Consider the following 23,326-nt stretch of genomic DNA (forward strand, 5'->3'; position numbering starts at 1 on the left):
AATCCTAACCACTGGACCACCAGGGAATTCCCAGGAGGACTTATTACTTGCAGCAAATTAAGGAGGACACTGGGGATCTTTCCCAATACAGTGTCTCCCCAACAGCAAAATTGGCAAAGTTATTGTTTGGAGGGGGCCTCGAGGCATGTGGTATCTTATTTCCCCCAATGAGGGATGGAATCCATGCTCCCTGCAGTGGAAGCTCAGAGTCTTAACTACTGGACCACCAGGGAAGTCCAAGGGGATATTTTAAGCTAAAAGCACATGCCTATTCATGAAGGGGCTTGGGCTTTCAGTGGAGTCCAAACTTTAGTTGATTGAAGTCAGGAGGGTCAGAAAGGTCATCATCAACATCCCTTAGGTTCCAGTTGATCTGGTGGTTGAATGCTTCAGCCTAATCTTTACTATTGAAACATAACTGGGAGTCATTACAACTATTTTATCTTTGCTATTGTTACTTCTCTTGCCTGATAGCAGGCTATGTTTCTGCGTTCCTTTATTCCCTTAAGATCTTTAATTCCTGAGACCTCTACAAGGGCAAGCATTGTGGCCAGGCTTAGATCACAAAATGGCTAAGGCAAAAATGGTTTCTCATATGTCAAGACATCCATTCCTGGTCTTGCCTGGTGGTGCAGTGGTTAAGAATCTGCCTGCCAATGCAGGGGACACGGGTTCAAGCCCTGGTCCAGGAAGATTCCACATGCCGTGGAGCAAATAAGTCCGTGTGCCACAACTACTGAGCCTGCGAGGCACAACTACTGAAGCCCACGCACCTAGAGCCTGTGTTCCACAACAAGAGAAGCCACCACAATGAGAAACCCATGCCCGCACTGAAGAGTAGGCCCCACTTGCTGCAACTAGAGAAAGCCCACGTGTAGCAACGAAGACCCAACACAGCCAAAAATAAATAAATAAATAAATTAGTTTTAAAAAAAATCTATGGTCCTTTCATATGTTAACAAAATCACTAAATATTTCTTTTTATTCTTCTCTGATTCTGATAAATTGGTTATTTCAAGGGTTTATATTTTAACAATTGTGACCTCTATCTGAAATGTTGATGCAGTCAGCACTTAGTCAAAAGAAATATGCCTAATTTTTTTCAATGGATTAAGTTGTTGCAATTAAGTAACTTATGCCATAATAACACCACCCAGGAGGATCCATGGAGTTTTTCTTCAAGCAAGGTCAAATGCACTTTATTACATTTATATAAGCTTCAACTATATATTTTTTCTTAAAGAAATGAATAAGTCTAATACAGAGAGATGGTAGGTAGATAAATATATAGGTAGATAGGGATGGATGGATGGGTAGATGGATAGATGGACAGACAAGCAGATACTAGATGGATGGATAAAGAGGTATAGAAGGTCACCATCCAAATTATGACTTATCCATGCTTACAAGGACAAAGTCACAAGTGCTAATGAAGCCATCATACCTTCACTATTGCCACTAAGGGATTTTACATATATATATATATATATATATATATATATATATATATATATATATATTCATATTCTAAGGAATATTTTTTTGAAGGAACCATTATTGTAAACAGTGAGATGTGGGAAGAATTTACTTTAAAATAGATAATAAAATGGATAATTTTGAATTATGAGCATAAAGAAGTTAAATTGTTAGACAATTATTATTGTGCTATTATTGAGCATTTATAATGCTATTCTATAAATAGCATTATAAATAGCATATTATTATGCTATTTATGAGCATAGAGAAGTTAAATTGTTAGACAAAAATAAAAAATAAATCCTAATTTCTAAGAAGACTAGATTCTGTGTTCACAGTCTTTTGTTTCACATATTTAAATTTAAATTAGACATATTTACTATCAAAATTTGGTACTTCTAAATTCTGTATTTTTTTTTTTTTTTTTTTGCGGTACGCGGGCCTCTCACTGTTGTGGCCTCTCCCGTTGCGGAGCACAGGCTCCGGACGCGCAGGCTCAGCGGCCATGGCTTACGGGCCCAGCCACTCCGTGGCATGTGGGATCCTCCCGCACCGGGGCACGAACCCGCGCCCCCTGCATCGGCAGGCAGACTCTCAACCATGGCGCCACCAGGGAAGCCCTAATTTCTGCATTTTAAAAACAGAATGTTAAGATTCATATATCATTTATATGGAAAATAATATTTGAAATTTATAACAACAATTATACAAATGCCTTTTAAGTGTATACTTTATAATATTATATATGCAATACACTATCAATATTTATGGAATTTAATAATGATTGATATTTAATCCAAAGGTTCATTTATGATATTCAATAAGGAAGTTACATTTATAGACAGTAAAAGTTATACTGGTTTCTGAATCTCTCAGGAATAAATTTATATATGTTTTTTAGTTAACAATTTTTATTGGTACCTGAAAAATTTGCTTATATACACATATGTCTCTATATATGGGTATATATATATATATATGTATATATATATGTATATGTGTATGTGTGTATATGCCCGTGTGTGTTTGTATATATCTCCATAAATTTTAATGGGAAAAAATAGGCATTCCATCTAATTGCAACAGACACAAATAATTTTTCAGTTAGAAAAATATATCAGTTGAACAGTGAAAACATATTTACCTAAGTAATAAACAACAGTTTGGAAATAAATAATATAGTTTGTATATAAAATACAATTTACTGAGGAAGAAGAAAAGATTTTATAGGGGGCAGTTGCTGGTGAAGAAGGGGTGTGAAGGACTCATCTTTAGAAGGTGATGGAGAGTCAGGTGATCAGCCTCTGGTATTGTCACAATCAGACATAATTGATAATAATAGAAATAAAAACGACATTACTGGTTCCTTATACATTTTTGTTAGTGAAAAATTTACTCAAAGTTAAATTTTCAGCTCTCAGCTTCCTGCTAATAGACATTATAGAAAGGCAATGGAAAATATAATTCTAAATAATCACAAAGGTAAACATCTGTCAGGCATGTAAATGCCACATTCACCAGCATTACGGAAACTGTATATCAAAAATATGCTGGCTATACATTTTGTTTCATTTCCACTATTGTTTTGGGAAGAACAGAATAAGCCTGATTGTGAATTCAATGTAAATTTTTCCCAAGTAAAGATTATGAAGAAGAAAAGAAAAGACAGACAAAAACTACTGAAACAAAACAAAATATTCATAGCTCCAGAGAGTTCTTGATTCAGTACAGATGGCTCTTGGGGATTGGTTCACCCAGTGTTTTGCAGTAATAGTTTGACACGTTCTAAGCAGACTGGTACCCATTTAAAACTTTTTTCATATTGTTATTATACCAGTATTGACAGACAGAAGAAAGAAATTTAAATAAGTGGTAGTTTAGTATAAAGAGTATACGGCATGCGTAGTAATGACACTAAAAGACAAAGGAGGTTTTTGCTGTTTGACATCCTTTGTCTGACCTTAGCAGTATGCATAATGAGATGGTTAGCTAGGGGAATAAAAAAAGGTCTGGAAGAGATAAAGAATCTGTTCCAGGAATAAAACTCACTTTACCTAAGCAATTTCTTCAACTGGCCAGTATAGGAAAAAAGATGGATGATGCATAAAACAAAAAAGAATTAAGTAACTTATCCAAGGTTATATAGCTAATGGATAGTAAATCTGAATCCAAGTCTCCCTTCAATAAGTTTTCTCCTTCAGAAAAAAAATGACTGTGGTATATGCTTATGCTTCTTGAACCTATGAAATTGTTTGGACACATGCATGCACACCACACATACACCTCAATTGAACAGTGAAAACATAATAGCATAAGTAATAAAAATAGTTTGTAAATAAACATATAAATTTTCATCCTACTGTTAAATATTCCTGAGACTTAGAAATATTAATTAGCTTCCCCAATGTCACTAAATTAATAAGTAGCAGACACATTTGAATACATAACAATTGGTGAGCTTATAACATAATATCATATTCCTTTATTCTAAGCAACCATTTTAATATATAAAACTGGAGGCCAGAAGAGTTGCTTTGTTATTCTAAATTTTGCTGAAGTGTGCTTTGCTACTAGTTAGAGTGTCCTTGAAGAGTACAGAGAATTTGACAAGAAAGCAAGCTGAAAGTTAGGAGAGAGGTTATTAAATGTATAGAGAATAGCCTCATTCTGCTTCCCCCTACTGAGATTCCTTTTCTTATCTCAGTGAAAGCATTAACAATGCTTTCCCTTTCTCTATTTATATAATAAAGTTAAAGTATGTTTAACTTCTAGATGTTTCCCTTCCTCTATTTATATAATAAAGTATGACACTATAGAAAAGTTAGAGTTCAGAGTTTATAACTTACTGCTAAATCACTTAAATTATTTCTTCTGTGTATAACACCAAAATCTATGGAAGTTTACTATTTTCATATCTATTCTTTTCCTCCTCATTAAGAGAATTCTAAAACTAAATACCTTTGAGATGTTTTTCAATCAATTTTATCAACTGAAAAAAGGAATATAAGATCATCTACTTCCATTTATAATTTTAATGAGCGATTGCTGGGAAAAGGTCAAACATTATCTAAATTTATTTCCATATGTTTCAAAAGCAAACTCATAAATGTATACCAATAGATATTGTACAAACTTCTTAAGAGCCAATTAATTTGCTTCATAGCAAAGAAAGAGAGCAAGAGAGAAAGTATTTAGCCTAGTGACTTTTTGTACAAGAATTTATCCTCAGGAAGTAATCAGAGAAATTCACAAGAATTTCTAATGATATTTATCACAGTTATATATAATAGTAACAACAGGAAATTTAGAAATAGCATAAATAATTCAAAATAAGGAAATAACAAGTTATTGTACATTCATAGAAAGATATACTGATTATGAATGATGTTAAACAAAATAGTACATGTAGTATGAACTACATTTTGTGTATAAAAAAATAATGGCAGAAGTTACAAGAGTAAGAAAAAACATTAAAGAACAGGACTAGTAAATATGTTTGAGATGACAGTCTTTAAAATAAAGTAAGACACAATATATGCAAAAGTTTGGCAACTATAATTAGGAAAAAATGAGAAGATTAAATAAAATTTAGAAATAGACATAGGATCATGAGATATATAAAGGGCACTTTTAAATTATAAAAATATACAATTCTGCTAGTAATTTTGACAATTCAGAGGCTACTTAAACTTTTCATGGTGTAGAATGCATGGAAACAAACTCAATCCATTACCAAATATTACAAATGCAGTATAAAAAAGAAACTTACTTATGACTGATTAAAACAGATTTTAAAAAAGAGCAAGTAGAAAGCTATCAAATGAATTATACAATTCTTTAAAGAGTCATCAATCTGACCACATGAGACTTAATCACAGAATTCATGAATGGTTTTAAAATTAGAAAAATACAAAAGAACCTCTTAAACATAACAATGTCATCATCTCAATGCTGACTAAGGATTTGATAAATTCAATACTCATTCCAACAATAATGTTTGAAAATGGTGATTATCAGAGGTTATATAATTATATAACTAGAAAATAAAATTGTACTTTGTTTATAAAGTTTACTAAACAGCCTAGATTTAAAATAAATGTAAAAATATTGTCTTTTTGCATTTTATTTATGGATTATAAAATGGGGGTGATCATTCGTGCTAAACAAAATAACATACTATAGATAATCATAATAAAAATAATAAAAATCCTTGTGTAGTTATTTTAGGTTGCTTTTGGCTGCATATATTTGGAAACCCAACTCAAATGGGCTTAACCAAAAAGGAAATGTATTAGCACACTTAACCAGGTGTACAAATGAGAACAAATTTTGAATCAGTTGATTCAGACCAGAGTGAGTTCACCAAGGATCCAGTTAGTTTCTGACTCTCTACTCTGCCTCCTCAGTGTTGATTTTATCTTCCTTTAATCTTCATGGTAATTGCAAGCTTTGAAAATTCAGTGATTAAACACACTGGCAAAATACTTTGTGTACATAAAAGAAAGTTAGAATCTTGGTTCAGTCAGGTAGCATTTGGTACAACTGTTTATTGTTGGGCACTTTCTTAGGCATTGCAAGAATGTTTAGCACTCCTGAATTCCTCCACTGACAAAATGAAAATAGCACCCCCACCATAACTGTGATTACTAAAATACCTATTTCTCCTACATATTTCTAAAATGATGGATAAAATACCACTCTTTTGACACACTGATATGAACAATTTGAATTTGAATAGAAAAATTAATAAACTTGATCTAAAGGATGTGCTTAGTACATCATACACAACATGTAGAAAGTACATTAAAAACAAAAACACATATGGTACATTCCCAGAACTATCCATATTAAGTAATGGTTTTAGAAAATTTGAGGAAGGTTTTCACTGTCTTGTGTGGTTATGCCTGAGCATTTCCATTAATATAATTTTTCTTAGCATGGTTTGGCCCAAAGAGGAGAGCTTGAGACAAGAGTTTGCATGGAGTAGTTTATTTTGGAAAATGATTTTCAAGGAATTTGAGTAGGGAACTGAGAAGAGTAAAAAGAAAAAGAGGGAAACCCAATCCCAGGATGGTCACTGAGTAAATACCTGGGCTCAATTCCATTGGGGACTTTCTGAGGAGCCACATAGAATATGTCTACCCCAGGAATTGAAAAGGGAAGTATTTACTTATCATTTGCTGTCCTGTTGTCTTATTGGTCAAGATCACTTTTTGTCCTGTGGAGTGTTAATGCCTTTGTAATTCCAAGTTTGTGCATGTGCTAGAATGGCTAAGTGAGTTTTGGCAACTGTCATCCCCAAAATACATTCAGTATTTTTACATTTGTATGAGATTTTAGAATAGTCAAAATTATCTATAATAATAGAAAGTAGATCAGTGGTTACCTAAGACTGGGAAATTATTAACTACAAAGGAGCATAAGGGAACTATTTGCGATGATGGAAATACTATCTATGATGATTGGGGTGGTGGTTATATGAATGTATACATATAACCATCAAAAGATAACAAACATTATACTTTGGGTTAGTGAATTTTATTTTATGTAAATGTGCTCAAATATTTTGATTAAAAAAAATCTGTATTTAAAGTTATAGCTAATCCTTATATTTTTACAGTAAAAAACACCTCAAAGTTAAATTTTCCAATGTAAAAAATTAGAAAAATAGAAGCAGAATAAACTCAAAGAATGTAGAGGAAAGAGATAATACAAGAGCAGAAATTAATAAAATAGAAAACAAAAATATAATAGAGAGGTCAGCAATGATAAAAGCTGGTTCTTTGAAAAGACTAGTAAGCAGACAAATCACTGGCAAGATTAATTTAGGCAAAACAGAGAAGACAGACCTAGCACCACTCCCTCTCATCAGGAAGCTTGCACGAGCCTCTTAGAGAGCCTCATCCACCAGTGAGCAGACAGCAAAAGCAAGAAGAATTAAAATCCTGAAGCCTGTGGAATGAAAACCACATTCACAGAAAGATAGATGAAATGAAAAAGCAGAGGACTACGTACCAGACGAAGGAACAAGATAAAATGCCAGAAAAACAATTAAATGAAGTGGAGATAGGCAACCATCCAGAAAAAGAAATCAGAATAACGATAATGAAGATGATCCAGGACCTTGGAAAAAGAATGGAGGCAAAGATCGAGAAGATGCAAGAAATGTTTAACAAAGACCTAGAAGAATTAAAGAACAAACGGAGATGAAAAATACAATAACTGAAATGAAAACTGCACTAGAAGGAATAAGTAGCAGAATAACTGAGGCAGGATGGATAAGTGACCTGGAAGTGAGAATGGTAGAATTCACTGCTGCAAAACAGAATAAAGAAAAAAGAATGAAAAGAAATGAAGACCGCCTAAGAGACCTCTGGGACAAAATTAAATGCACCAAGATTCACATTATAGGTGTCCCAGAAGAAGAGAAAGAAAGGACCTGAGAAAATATTTGAAGAGATTATACTCGAAAACTTCCCTAACATGGGAAAGGAAATAACCACCTAGGTGCAGAGAGTCCCAGGCAGGATAAATCCAAGGAGAAACCTGCCAAGATACATAGTAATCAAATTGATAAAAATTAAAGGCAAAGAAAAATTATTAAAAGCAACAAGGAAAAAGCAACAAATAACATACAAGGGAATTCTCATAAGGTTAACAGCTGATTTCTCAGCAGAAATTCTACAAGCTAGAAGGGAGTGGCACAATATATCTAAAGTGATGACAGGGAAGAACCTACAACCAAGATTACTCTACCTGGCAAGAACCCCATTCAGATTCGACAGAGAAATCAAAAGCTTTACAGACAAGAAAAAGCTAACAGAATTCAGCACCACCAAACCAGCTCTACAACAAATGTTAAAGGAATTTCTCTAAGTGGGAAACACAAGAGAAGAAAAAGACCTACAAAAAACAAACCAAAAACAATCAAGAAAATGGTAATAGGAACATACATATTGATAATTACCTCAAATGTGAATGGATTAAATGCTCCAACCAAAAGACACAGGCTCACCGAACAGATACAAAAACAAGACCCACACAATATGCCGTCTACAAGAGACCCACTTCAGACCTAGGGTCACATACAGACTGAAAGTGAGGAGATGGAAAAAGATATTCCATGCAAAAGGAGATCAAAAGAAAACTGGAGTAGCAATACTCATATCAGATAAAATAGTCTTTAAAATAAAGAATGTTACAAGAGACAAGGAAGGTCACTACATAATGATCAAGGGATCAATCCAAGAAGAAGACATAACAATTGCAAATACATATGCACCCAACATAGGAGCACCTCAATAAATAAGGCAAATACTAACAGCTATAAAAGAGGAAATTGACAGTAACACAAAAATAGTGGGGGACTTTAACACCTCACTTACACCAATGGACAGATCATCCAAACAGAAAATTAATAAGGAAACACAAGCTTTAAATGACACAATAGACCAGATAGATTTAACTGATATTTATAGGACATTCCATCCAAAAACAGCAGGTGACACTTTCTTCTCAAGTGCACACAGAACATTCTCCAGGATAGATCACATCTTGGGTCACAAATCAAGCCTCAGTAAATTTAAGAAAACTGAAATCATATCAAGCATCTTTTCTGACGACAGTGCTATGAAAATAGAAATAAATTACAGAGAAAAAAACATTAAAAAAAAACAAATACATGGAGGCAAAACAGTACATTACTAAATAACCAAGAGATCACTGAAGAAATCAAAGAGGAAATCAAAAAGTATCTAGAGACAAATGACAATGAAAACACAATGACCCAAAGCCTATGGGATGTAGCAAAAGCAGTTCTAAGAGGGAAGTTTATAGCAGTACAATCCTACCTCAGGAAACAAGGAAAATCTGAAATAAACAATCTAACCTTACACCTAAAGGAAATGGAGAAAGAAGAAAAATAAAACCCAATGTTTGTAGAAGAAAAGAAATCATAAAGATCAGAGCAGAAATAAATGAAATAGAAAGAAAGAAAACAGTAGCAAAGATCAATGAAACTAAAAGCTGGTTGTTTGAGAAGATAAACAAAATTGGTAAACCCTTAGCCAGACTCATCAAGAAAAAGAGGGAGGGGACTCAAATCAATAAAATTAGAAATTAAAAAGAATTTACAACAGATACCGCAGAAATACAAAGCATCATAAGAAATTTCTACAAGCAACAGTATGCCAAAAAAATGGACAACTTGGAAGAAATAGACAAATGCTTAGAAAGGTATAACCTTCCAAGACTGAACCAGGAAGAAATTGAAAATATGAACAGACCAATCACAATTAATGAAATTGAAACTGTGATTAAAAATCTTACAACAAACAAAAGCCCAGGACCAGATGGCTTCACAGGTGAATTCTATCAAACATTTAGAGAAGAGCTCACACCCATCCTTCTCAAACTCTTCCAAAAACTTGCAAAGTAAGGAATGCTCCCAAACTCATTCTAGTAGGCCACCATCACCCTGATACCAAAACCAGACAAAGATATCAGAAAAAAAAGAAATTACAGACCAATATCACTAATGAATATAAATTCAAAAATCCTCAACAAAATACTAGCAAAAAGAATTCAACAACACATTAAAGGGATCATACACCATGATCAAGTGGGATTTATCCCAGAGATGCAAGCATTCTTCAATATATGCAAATCAATCAACATGATACACCATACTAACAAACTGAAAAATAAAAAACATATGATCATCTCAATACATGCAGAAAAAGTTTTGAACAAATGTCAACACCAATTTATGACAAAAAACTCTCCAGAAAGTAAGCACAGAGGGAACTTATCTCAACATAATAAAGGCCATATATGACAAATCCACAGCAAACATCATTCTCAATAGTGAAAAACTGAAAGCATTTCTTCTAAGATCAGGAAGAATACAAGGATATCCACTCCTGCCACTATTATTCAACATAGTTTTGAAAGTCCAACCACAGCAATCAGAGAAGAAAAAGAAATATACAAATTGGAAAAGAAGAAGTAAAACTGTCGCTGTTTGCAGATGACATGATACGATAGATAACAGATAATCATAAAGATGGCGCCAGAAAACTGCTAGAGCTAAACATTGAATTTGGTAAAGTTGCAGGTTACAAAATTAATGGACAAAAATCTCTGGCATTCCTATACACTAAAACAAAAGATCAGAAAGAGAAGTTAAGGAAACACTCCCATTCACCATTGCAACAAAAAGAAAAAATACCTAAGAATAAATCTACCTAAGAAGACAAAAGACCTGTATGCAGAAACCTATAAGACACTGATGAAAGAAATCAAAGATTACACAAACAGATAGAGATAATACCATGTTGTTGGATTGGGAGAATCAATATAGTGAAAATGACTATACTACCCAAAGCAATCTATAGATTCAATGTAATCTCTATCAAATTACCACTGGTATTTTTCATAGAACTAGAACAAAAAATCTTAAAATTTGTATGGAGACACAAAAGACCCTGAATAGCCAAAGCAATCTTGAGGGAAAAAAATGGAGCTGGAGGAATCAGACTCCCTGACTTGATACTTTACTACAAAGCTACAGTAATCAAGATGGTATGGTACTGGCACAAAAATAGAAATATAGATCAATGGAACAGGATAGAAAGCCCAGAGATAAACCTGTGCACCTATGGTCAACTAATCTATGACAAAGGAGGCAAGGATACACAATGGAGAAAAGACAGCCTCTTCAATAAATGGTGCTGGGAAAACTGGATAGTTACATGTAAGAGAATGAAATTAGAACACTCCCTAACACCATGCATAAAAATAAACTCAAAATGGATTAAAGACCTAAATGTAAGACGAGACACTATAAAACTCTTAGAGGAAAACATAGGAAGAACACTCTTTGACATAAATCACAACAAGATTTTTTTTGACCCACCTCCTAGAGAAATGGAAATGAAAACAAAAATAAACAAATGGCACCTAATGAAACTTAAAGTTTTGCACAGCAAAGGAAACCTTAAACAAGACAAAAAGACAGCCCTCAGAATGGGAGAAAATATTTGCAAATGAATCAACGAACAAATGATTAATCTCCAAAATATATAAACAGCTCATGCAGCTCAATATTAAAACAACAAAGAACACAATTAAGAAATGGGCAGAAGACCTAAATAGACATTTCTCCAAAGAAGACATACAGATTGCCAAGAGGCACATGAAAAGCTGAACATCACTAATTATTAGAGTAATGTAAATCAAAACTACAATGAGGTAGCACCTCACACTGGTTAGAATGGGCATCATCAGAAAATGTACATACAACAAATGCTGGAAAGCATGTGAAGAAAAGGGAACCTTCTTGTACTGTTGGTGGGAATGTAAATTGATACAGTCACTATGGAGAACAGTATGGAGGTTCCTTAAAAAACTAAAAATAGAACTACCATATGAATCAGCAATCCCACTACTGGGCACATACCCAGAGTAAATCATAATTCAGAAAGACACATGCACCCCAATGTTCATTGCCACACTATTTACAATAGCCAGGTCATGGAAGCAACCTAAATGCCCATCGACAGATGAATGGATAAAGAAGATGTGGTACATATACACAATGGAATATTACTCAGCCATAAAAAGAACAAAATTAAGTCATTGTAGAGATGTGGATGGACCTGGAGACCGTCATACAGAGTGAAGTAAGTCAGAAAGAGAAAAACAAATATGGTATATTAACTCATATATGTGGAATCTAGAAAAATGGTACAGATGAACCAGTTTGCAAGGCAGAAATAGAGATACAGATGTAGAGAACAAACATATGGACACCAAAGGTGGAAGTGGGGTGGGGGATGGTGATGGTGGTGGGCTGAATTGGGAGATTGGGATTGACATGTATACACTAATATGTATAAAATAGATAACTAATAAGAAACTGCTGTATTAAAAAAAAAAAAAACAGAGATGGCAAAGGGAATAAAACCACAGATGCTACAGGGATTAATCAGCTAAGAACATTTCAAGAAGTTTATACCAGTACACTTGAAAAGGTAGATGAAATTAATAAACCCTGAGAAAAATATAATTTACTAATTCTGACTTAAGAAATTAAAACCCTTTATATCATAACCATGAAAAATGTAATCAGCTAAATGTCTGTACAATGAAGATACAAGCCTAAACATACTACAAGTGAGTTCTACCAAAATTTATTAGTTTATTCCACTGTGTACACCATGTATCTAGTTAAGGTTTAATCAGAGAAGCTGAACAAGTAAGAGTGACAGGAAATAAGTTGATTAATTACAGGATTTAGACATGGTCATCGACATAATTTGGAGGACCCAGAGAAAAATGAAAATGCACAGCCTCTTTTTTAAAAAGCAGGAAAATAGTCTTTTCTTTTCTTCCCCAGTCTCTCTCTGTATCTGTTCAGGCAAGGGAAAACTTGTGAGTGCAGACCCTTACAGGCACCTGAGGCCAGTCCTGTGACTTAATGCTTGGGGTGCATGTACTCGACCTTGACCCTTCCCCACTCATGTCCAGGGGGCCGCAGGGTCTAGAGAACAGCGGCCATTACTGAGCAGGGGTCAGTGGAGAAGTGAACAACCAAGAACTTCTCCAAAGAAGGCAGGTCCACATGTTAGTCAAGGCTCCAAGCACCTAGCTCACGCTCCATTGTCCCATCAGACTTAATTTACCCAACACATATTCAAATATAAAATTATTACAAATTTCAAAACAACAACAACTGAGCATGAGCAAGCTTCCTAATGTGGTGCTCAGAGTGACTGCACTGTCTGCAAGCTCATGGAACAGACTGTGAAATCAATTCTTACACAATTGTGGAAGATGAAGAAAACATCTATGGGAAATGGGGGGAGGACATGCACGAGTGGCAGCAGGGGATATATGGAACATCTCTGCACCTTCTACTCAATTTTGCTGTGAACCTAAACCTTCTCTAAAAAAATAACATCTATTAAAGTACAAAACAAAGTCCATGGAAAGCTGTTACCTTTGCATCTTGTAGTGGGCTTGAAGTCATTGTACATCTACTTGGGTGGCAACTGGAAAAATAATAGGTGGACATGAAGGAGGAGAAAGATGATCACCTAGAACCAGGGAGATAAACTGGAATACACAAGGACAATATGGAATCCATCTCTCCCTCTCACCAATTTCAATCTCCTATAGAAGAAACTAGTGCCATTAGCCACATGCATCTGGCTCAGGAGACAGAGAAGCTGAAGGAGGCCTAAGTACAGACGCTGAAAGAGCAGAGAGCCCAATAAAGTGAGCAAGTAAATCAGGAAAACTATGTGCAAGCAGCAATGGTGCCTGATACTCTATGCTGACCTTCAGAGAAAAACGGCTGCTACTTAATCTTCTCTTTCTACTTAATCTTCTCCTTTAAAGTCCACACAAATTTCTCCCATGGCCGGCCTACTCTTACATGGAACCAGAAAGGGGAGTTCTGGGAAACGTAGTTCCAGCTTAAATGGACAGTGTACAATTACCACAAAGTATTACATAAACACTCTCAGAGAACTGGCTAAGAGAGAACACTCTTTAACTTGCTTTCAAACTTAAACAAACTTAATAGGAGAAATAAAATTTATAAATGAATCTTACCCATGAATATTGAAGCAAGGATCCTACACAAAATATTTACTAAACCAAAGGACAATATATAAAAGAGATCATGTTGATTTGTCTCATGACTATAGTCTTGTTTTAATATTAGAAAAGTAATTAACCATTTAAGCATGGTAAAGGAGAAAAAATACATCTTTCCAATAGAATATTTACTCAAAAAAGAAAAGAAAAAAAAATAAAGTCTTTAACTAAAAATAGATACAAATTTCTTTAACCTGGAGTGCATATATTTCTTAAGTGAAATATCAAATGCTTCTAAGTTATTTGGAATGCTCTATTTCTTCTTAACTTGGGAGATTAGTTCAAGAATATTCATTTTATTATTATGATTTGAACTGTGTATGTATATATTTTAAGTTTCTGTATGTATTATAGTAAAAACAAATGAGAGAAAAGAGAAAATAAAAGGAAAGATAAGAGGCCTAGAAGATTGATCTAGAAGGCCTAATGTCTGACTAAATAAAGTTCTGGAAAAGATTAGAAAATGGAAAGTTTAAGAAATTATCAAGGAAGTAACAGAACCAACTATCTAAGAAACATCTGCCTTGGAAGGTCACACAGTAAGTATATCAAGGCATAGCATTATGATTCAGAGTACCAGATATAACGAGAGGAGTCTAAAGTATTTCAGAGAAAATTATGTCAAAAACAAAGAGTGGGGGCTTCCCTGGTGGCGCAGTGGTTGAGAGTCCGCCTGCCGATGCAGGGGACACGGGTTCGTGCCCCAGTCCAGGAAGATCCCACATGCTGCGGAGCAGCTGGGCCCGTGAGCCATGGCTGCTGAGCCTGTGCGTCCGGAGCCTGTGCTCCGCAACGGGAGAGGCCACAACAGTGAGAGGCCCGCGTACCGCAAAAAAAAAAAAAAAAAACAACAAAGAGTGGGATTCAGAATGGCATCAGATTTTTCACAAGCCACACTGACTAAAAGCTACAAAAGCTGTGAAGGAACAAATAATTTTCAATATCTAAATAAAACTAAAATTTTAAGGTAGAATAAAGGTTTAATAAAAACATAAAACACAATCAGACACGAGGACCCATGAAAATACCCTCTCACATACATTTTGTTGGGTGTGTACTTAAAGATATTCTCCAAGGAAATAAGGGATTATCAATCAACTAATCAAGCAATGAATCAAATCAAGATATAGAATTCAGGAAATAATGTATCCCATCAGGGAAAAATGTGAGACAAAAAAGGTGATGACAGAAGAACCACCAGATCAGAATATAGCTGGAAAATGGAGGCAAGAAGGAAAGAGTTTATGAAAAATTGGAAACACTAATGAATAGGTGATCTAATTAAATATATTAAAATATCAAATCTATATTTAAAGAGAATATTACACAAGTGAAATCTGAGGCAAGAAAGAGTATACAGATAAAGAATGTTCCTATAGTAAACTACCTAGATTTAAAGTGGCCTGTATTGGCAGTCATCTGTTGTGAAAACTCATAACTGATGTTACTAATAGTGGGAAAATGTGGTACAGCACTAAATCCACAGCCATCAGGGGAGTGAATTAATAAATAATTTTAATCTATGCATTAAAAATAATAAGAAATGCTAATAAAACACATCAATAGAAATATGTATTTAGATACCATGGAATAAGAAAAAAATTAAACTCATTGCCTATGGAGGGGAGAATTATTGGGGAGAAGTAAGGCTTAAGACTACACATTTTTTCAATTAAGATTTATAACATTGTCAAAATTAAGATTTTAATATTATGACAGTTGAATGTCACTTTGTTTTTTAAAATAAACCACAAATATATGTTTAAAAAGATAGAGAAACAACTTTTAGGTTTAAATAGCCAACTCAACACATTGAGATGCTCTCATTCTACAATGAAGCAAAACCAAGAAAGTTCTTAAAATTGTTAAATATATAGCTAGTCTCAAAACTTTTCTTTGTACTAGAAATAGACATCTCTAGTAGAAGGAATCGTTCAGAAAGCCATAACCAAAGCAGGGCTGGACACCAGTTCCCTACAAGACAAGTGCTGAATCACAACATGGAAGAAACATAAAAGGGCTGCCCCAAGCACTCGGGTTGTGCAATATTATAATTTGACTCTCTGACATACATCTCTAAACCTCACATATATGAATTTCACAGTACCCAGAGTACTCTAGGGACTGGGCATTTTCTGGACTGCAAATATGTTTATTGTATTTCCATATATAAAATCTTGCAATTATCACTACAAAAAACCCAAGCACTTTTGCTTACTTATTATCAAGGTGTGCCATGACCTGGGCTGTGCTTACCTCTCCAGTCATAGTATTTACCATGATTCCTCTCATAACCTACACTCTGGCCATTCCAAATAACATACAGTTCTCTAACTATATCACATTGTTTGATTCTTTGCCTTTCCCATTCTAAGTCCCTTTATTTAGAATGAAATCTCCTCAGGTTGGCTTTCAATCCACAAATCCCTTTCCCTACTAGGCTCTCTCATCTTTTAAGACACCTAGTGTCACTTCCTCTATGAAGTATTTCCTGACCCTATATATAAAACTAACAGCCTTTTCTTTTTATCCTTTATTGAGTCTTCTACTGGTGTCTGACAGAAAACCAGGTGTTTATTTGATAAACTTGTTTTTGTAGACAGCTTTACTTCTTATTACTGGTCTATAAGTTTCTTGAAGGCAGATATCATGTCTTGATCTCTTCTACATCCACAGTGCTTCACGCAGTACCTTATATATAACAGGCACTTAAGTGTTTTAGTAACTCAATGCATGATGAGTGAATGAAATGAAAAATAAATGTTCCTTTTAAATGTCTTCTGCAGGTTACAAAGTTGCCAATCTGTCAGTATGAAAATATAGGCTGAGACTATCATTGTTTCTGGCTTAGGTTAAAAACCAAGCACATTAGGATAAATGACACTATTCTACATCCAACAGGAAAATGACTGAAGGAGCAAACTTAGTAAAAGTGATTGTCCTTGATATAACTGAATAACTGAATCAGAAAAGGCAACTGCCAAATGTCTAAATGTTTCTTCTTCTACATTAATCCAAGTTCAGTGATAAGTTCATGATAATTTATGGGAAAAAGACAAGATAAAATTTCAAGCTAGGAATTCATATTCAATATTTTCTCCATTACATATATATTCTTTTTCACTGATTAGAAAAATGCATAATTCCCTGCACTGTTGGTAAAAGATATGTGGCTTTTAAGTAAATACAATTAAAACATCATTTTACTGATATATATTCTTCAGCATATGATGATATAAATATAATTATCATATTTTAATTCATATTAATAAAACACTCCCTTTACTGTGGTAGCTGAGTAAGTCTGTGGATAATTCATTTTATTATTTTTTCATTGAATTTATTTTAAAAAAAAAAGCTCAGCTATTCATATTGTAACTATTTTAAAACATCAAGCAAGGAGGGTTTTGGGAAGATAGAGGAGTAGGAAGTACCGGGAATAGGTTTCCCAACATAGACAAAAATGTCACTGGCAAAAGCTGTCTGATATAATTGTTTTGGAACTCTGTAGTCTACTGAAGGCTTGTACCATCTAGGGAAAACCTTGGGTGGTAAACTGGTTAATTTCAGTTAATTTCAACTCTTAGCACAATAGCAGCTAAGTATACCCTCCCCCCTCCAACCGTGGCGGGCATTGCTGCCACGTGTAGTGTTGTGTAGGTGTTGCTGGAGCATCCTGCATAATTCTTGCAAGAGGGGGAAAAAGGACTCTATCCTCTAAATATTGGGGATCTCTGTTCTGGTTGCTGATTGCTGCCTTTATGCTCAGAGATACAGACAAAGAGTCAGGTGGCCATTGTTGCAGTTCCCCACATTCTTGCAAGTCCCTCCCCCTCAGGCTAAAGTGACTTCCAGGAGACTTATAGGGTTGGTGCCCTTTTTCTCCCCTTCATTTTTTTTCCTTTGTGAGACCAGCCATAAAACCTACAACATTCAAAAGCAACTGCATAAATGGGATAAATTAGAAAGTGACTGTGCATACCTGGAGTAAAGGCACAGGCTCAGAAAAAACCTGAGAAGATCTTACTTTTCTACCTCAGGGTGATTCTCATCACAGAGACAGGTTATAGAATAAAGCAAAAACAAGAGCAAAAAACAGCAAATCCCCAGGAAGCGGGGAAATCTGATTTCCAGTGTTACCACATTATCAGATTTAAATGTCCACTTTTCAACAACAACAACATATCGCATAGCATACAAAAAGGCTTAAAATTATTGTCCATTCAAAAGAAAAAAAAAAACCAATAGAAACTGTCTCTGAAAAAGACTTGATGGCAAATCTACTAGACAGAGACTTTAAAACAATTATCTTAAAATTTTTGAAAGAACAAAGGAACATGTAGAGAAAGTCAAGAAAATGATGCATGAAAAAAAGGAATTTCAATAGACAGAAAACCTAAAGAGTAATCAAAAAGAAATTCTAGAGCTAAAAAGTACAATAACTGAAATGAAAAATTCACTAGAGGGATTCAAAGGCAGATGTGAGCAAGCAAAAAAAAAAAAAAAAAACAGTAAACTTGAAGATAAGACAATGGATGGAAATTATTGAGTCTGAGGAATAGAAAGAAAAAAAATAATAAGAAGTGAAAAAATAAGAAGCCTAAGAGACATGTGGGATACCAACAGGTGGACCAACATATACATTGTGGGAGTCCCAGGAAAAGAAGAGAGAAAAGAACATAGAGAATAATCGAACAAATAATAGTTGAAAACTTCCCAAACTTGAGAGAAGACATAAATAAAAACATCCAAGAAGCTCAATAAACTACAAGCAAAATGAATTCAGTGAGACCCACATAAAGACACATTATAATGAACTTTCCAAAGACAAAGAGAGAATCTTGAAAGCAACAAGAGAGAGGTTACTAACTCATCACATATGAGGGATCCTTACTAAGATATGAGTAGTTTTTTCATCAGAAACTTTAGAGGCAAGAAGACAGTGGCTCAGTATGTTCAAAGTATTAATAAAATATATATATATATATATACCCAAATATCCTATATCTGGTAAACTGTCTTGCAAGAGTGAAGAAGAAATTAAGACATTCCTAGATACACAAAAGCTGAGGGAGTTCATTATTAGTAGACTTGCCTTGCAAGAAATGCTCAAAAGAGCTCTGCAAGGTGAAATGAAAAGACACTTGACAGTAATGAAAAGCCATATTAAGAAATAAAGATCTCAATAATTGTAAATACCTGGGCAATTATAAAAGCTAATAGTATTGTAGTAATGGTTTGAAACTGCACTTTTTGTTTTATCCATGATGTAAAAGACTAATACAAAAAAATCCAGTTATTAGTCTAAAATCTAGTATTATAATTTTGGTTTGTAACTCCATATTTTATTTTCAACGTAACTTTAAAAATTAATGTATTTAAAAGAATTCTTAGTTTGTCTTGTAGACACACAATTTATAAAGATGTAATTTTGTGACATTGGCAACGAGTAGGAAAGAGCTACCAAGTATCAGAGTTTTTGTATGTTACTGAAGTTAGGCTGGTATAAATTCAAATTAGACTGTTGTAATTTTAGGATGTTAAACTATTCCACATAATAACAATAAAGAAAATAGCTATAGAATATACACAAAAAATGAGAAAGAAATTGAAATGTTTTCATTACAAAAAAATCAACTAAACACAAAGAAGTGGTAATGCAGGAAATGAGGGACAAAAAGCTATTAGACATATAGAAAACAAATAGCAAAATGACAGAAGTAAGTCCTTCCTTATCAGTAATTACTTTAAAAGTAAATGGATTAAACTCTGTAATCGAAACCCAAAGATGACTAGAATGTATAAAAACACATGACCAAACCATATGCTGTCTACAAGAGACTCATTTTAGATCCAAAGACACAGATAGAATGAAAGTTAAAGGATGGAAAAATATATTCCATTGCAAAAATAACCAAAGCATAAGTGGCTATGTTAATATGAGATAAAGTAGACTTTAAATCAAAAATGTTACAAGAGACAAAGATGCATAATGTATATTAATAAAATGTTCAATATAGTAAGAAGAAATAGAAATTATAAATATTTACACACCTAATAACAGACCATCAAAATATATGAAGCCAAAACTGACAGAACTAAAGGGAGAAATAGACAACTATATAATAATAGTTAGAGATTTCAATACTTCACCCTCAACAATGGATAAAATAACCAGACAGAAGATAAGAGACAGAAGACTTAAACAATACAATAAACCAACTAGATAAAACGTACATATACAGAACAGTCTACCCAACAACAACAATAGCATACATATTCTTCTCAAGTGTACATGGAACGTTTTCCAGGATAGAACATATGTTAGGGCACAGATTAAGACTCAATAGGTTCAAAAAGACATAGCATATAAAGTACCTTCTCTGAACACAATAGGATGAAGTTAAAAATCAACAACTGAAGTAAAACTAGAAAATTCACAGATTTGTATTATAAAAATTAAAAAATTACTCAAACTATCAATAGATCAATAAAGAAATCACAAGAGAAATTAGAAAATACTTAGGAACAAATGAAAGCAAAAACACAACATACCAAAACTTAGTGGGACACAGTGAAAACAATGCTAAGGAGAAATTTTATAGTTATAAACATTTACATTAAAAAATAAGAAAGAAGGGGTGAAATAAATAGGGAGAGGTTGATAAAGGGTACAAACTGTCAGCTATAAGATGAATAAGGTCTTAAGAGCTAATGTAAACTATGGTAACTATGGTTGATAACACTGTATTATATAATTGATATTTGGTAAAAGAGTAGAACTTAAATGTTCTCATACACACAAAAAAATAAATAAATAGGTGAGATGGTGATGTGCTAATTAACTAGATGGAGGGACTCCTTTCACAATGTGTATGTATATCAAATCCTCACAACATACACTTTAAATATATTATAATTTTATATGTCAATTATACTTCAGTAAAGATGAAATAAAAAATAAAATATAATATAGAAATAAAAACCAAGAAAGGTCTCAAAACTTTATGCTTAAAGAACTAGAAAAAGAACAAACTAAACCCAAAGCTAGCAGGAAGAAGAAAATAATAAAAATTAAAGCAGAGAAAAACAATAGAGAGAATAAAACAATAGAGAAAAATCAATGAAATCAAAAGTTTGTTCTTTGAAAAGACCAACAAAACTGGCAAACGTTTAGTTAGGTGGATTAAAAAAAAAGAGAGAAAGACCATTCAAAATACTAAAATAAAAAATGAAAGTAGGGACAGTGCTACCAACTCTGCAGAAATAAAAAGGATTATAAGAGAGTACCATCAGCAATTGTATGCTAACAAATTGGATAACTTAGATGAAACAAATTCCTAGAAACACAAAACCTACCAAGATTTAAATCACAAATAAATAGAAAATCCAAATGGACCTATAACTAATAAGGAGATTGAATCATAATAAAAAATATCCTGAAAAAACAAACAAAAACACCCCTACCCCCACCCCCAGGATCAAATGACTTCAATGGTGAATTCTACCAAACACTTAAGGCCAGCATTACCCTGATGCCAAAGCCAGGCAAAGACACTACAAGACAAAAGAAGTATAGACCAATATCCCTTATGAACATGGATGCAAAAGTCCTCAACAAAATACTAGCAAACCAAATTCAGCAGCATATTAAATATTAAATACCACCAAGTGGGATTTATTCTTGTAATGCAAGGATGGTTCCACATTTGAAAATCAATGTAATACACCACATTAACAGAATGAAGGAAAAATAACATACGATCTTCTCAGTGGGTGCAGAAAATAATTTGACAAATTTTAACACCCTTTCCTGATAAAAACACTCAACAAGCTAGGAATAGAAAAAAACTACCTCAATATAATAGAAGCCATATAGGAAACCACAGCTAACATCATACACAACTGTGAAAAACTTAAAACTTTTCTTCAAAGGTCAATATCAAGGTAAGAATGCCTACTCTTGCCATTTATTCAACATAATACTGGAAGTTCTAGCCAGACCAATTAGGCAAGAAATAAATTAATTAAATAAATAAAAAATAAAAGGCATGCAAATTGGAAAGAAGTAAAATGATCTTTGTTCATATATGATAAGACCTTATACATAGAAAATCCTAATGATTCCATTAAAAACTATTAGAACTAATAAATAAGTTCAACAAGATATAAAGTCAACCCTAAAAATCAGTTGCATTTTTATAACTAACAATGAACAATCTGAAAAAGAAATTATGAAAACAATCCCCTTTATAATAGGATCAAAAAGAACAAAATACTTAGAAATTAACTTAAGCAACAAGTGAAAGACTTGTAAAATAAAAAATACAAAGCATTGCTGAAAAAAAGTGAAGAAAATACAAACAAATGGAAACGTATTCCAAGTTAATGGATTGGAAGATAATAGTTTTAAGATGTTAGTACTACCCAAAGTGCTGTACAGATTCATGCAATTCCTATCAAAATCCCAATGACGTTTTTCTTAAGAAACAGAAAAGACAATCCTAAAACTCATGTGGAATCTCAAGGGATTCTGAATAGTCACAGCAATCTTGAAAAAGAAAAAGCTTGGAGGACTCACACTTCGTCTTATCAAAATTTACAACAAAGTTATAGTAATTAAGACAGTGTGGTACTAGCATAAAGACAGCCATATAGACCAATGAAACAGAATAGAGAATCCCAGAAATAAACCCTCATATAAATGGTAAAATGATTTTTGACAGGGTGCCAAGATGATTCAATAGGAAAAGGATAGTCTTTTCAACAAACAGTGTTGGGAAAACTGGATATCCACATGTAAAAAAATAAAGTTGGACCCTTATCTAACATCATATACAAAAATTAATTCAAAATGAATCAAGGACTTAAATATAAAATGAAAAACTGTAAAACTCTTAGAAGAAAACACAGGACAGAAGCTTCATGCCATGGGATTGGCAATGATTTCTTGATACCAAGGGCATAGGCAACAAATGAAAAAATAGACAAATTAGACTCCATGAAACTTAAAAGGAAAATTTAATAAAAGATACTAATGTAAAAATGTAACCCACAGAATCGGAGAAAATATTTGCAAATGGAGCAACTGACAAAAGATTAATCTCCAAAATTTACAAGCCGCTCATGCAGCTCAATATCAGAAAAACAAACAACCCAATCCAAAAATGGGCAGAAGACCTAAATA

The sequence above is a fragment of the Delphinapterus leucas genome, chromosome 4, assembly GCF_059928025.1.
Source record: "Delphinapterus leucas isolate spDelLeu-1000000601 "Yukka" chromosome 4, BTC_Dleu_Yukka2, whole genome shotgun sequence".
NCBI classification, from domain to species: Eukaryota; Metazoa; Chordata; class Mammalia; order Artiodactyla; family Monodontidae; genus Delphinapterus; species Delphinapterus leucas.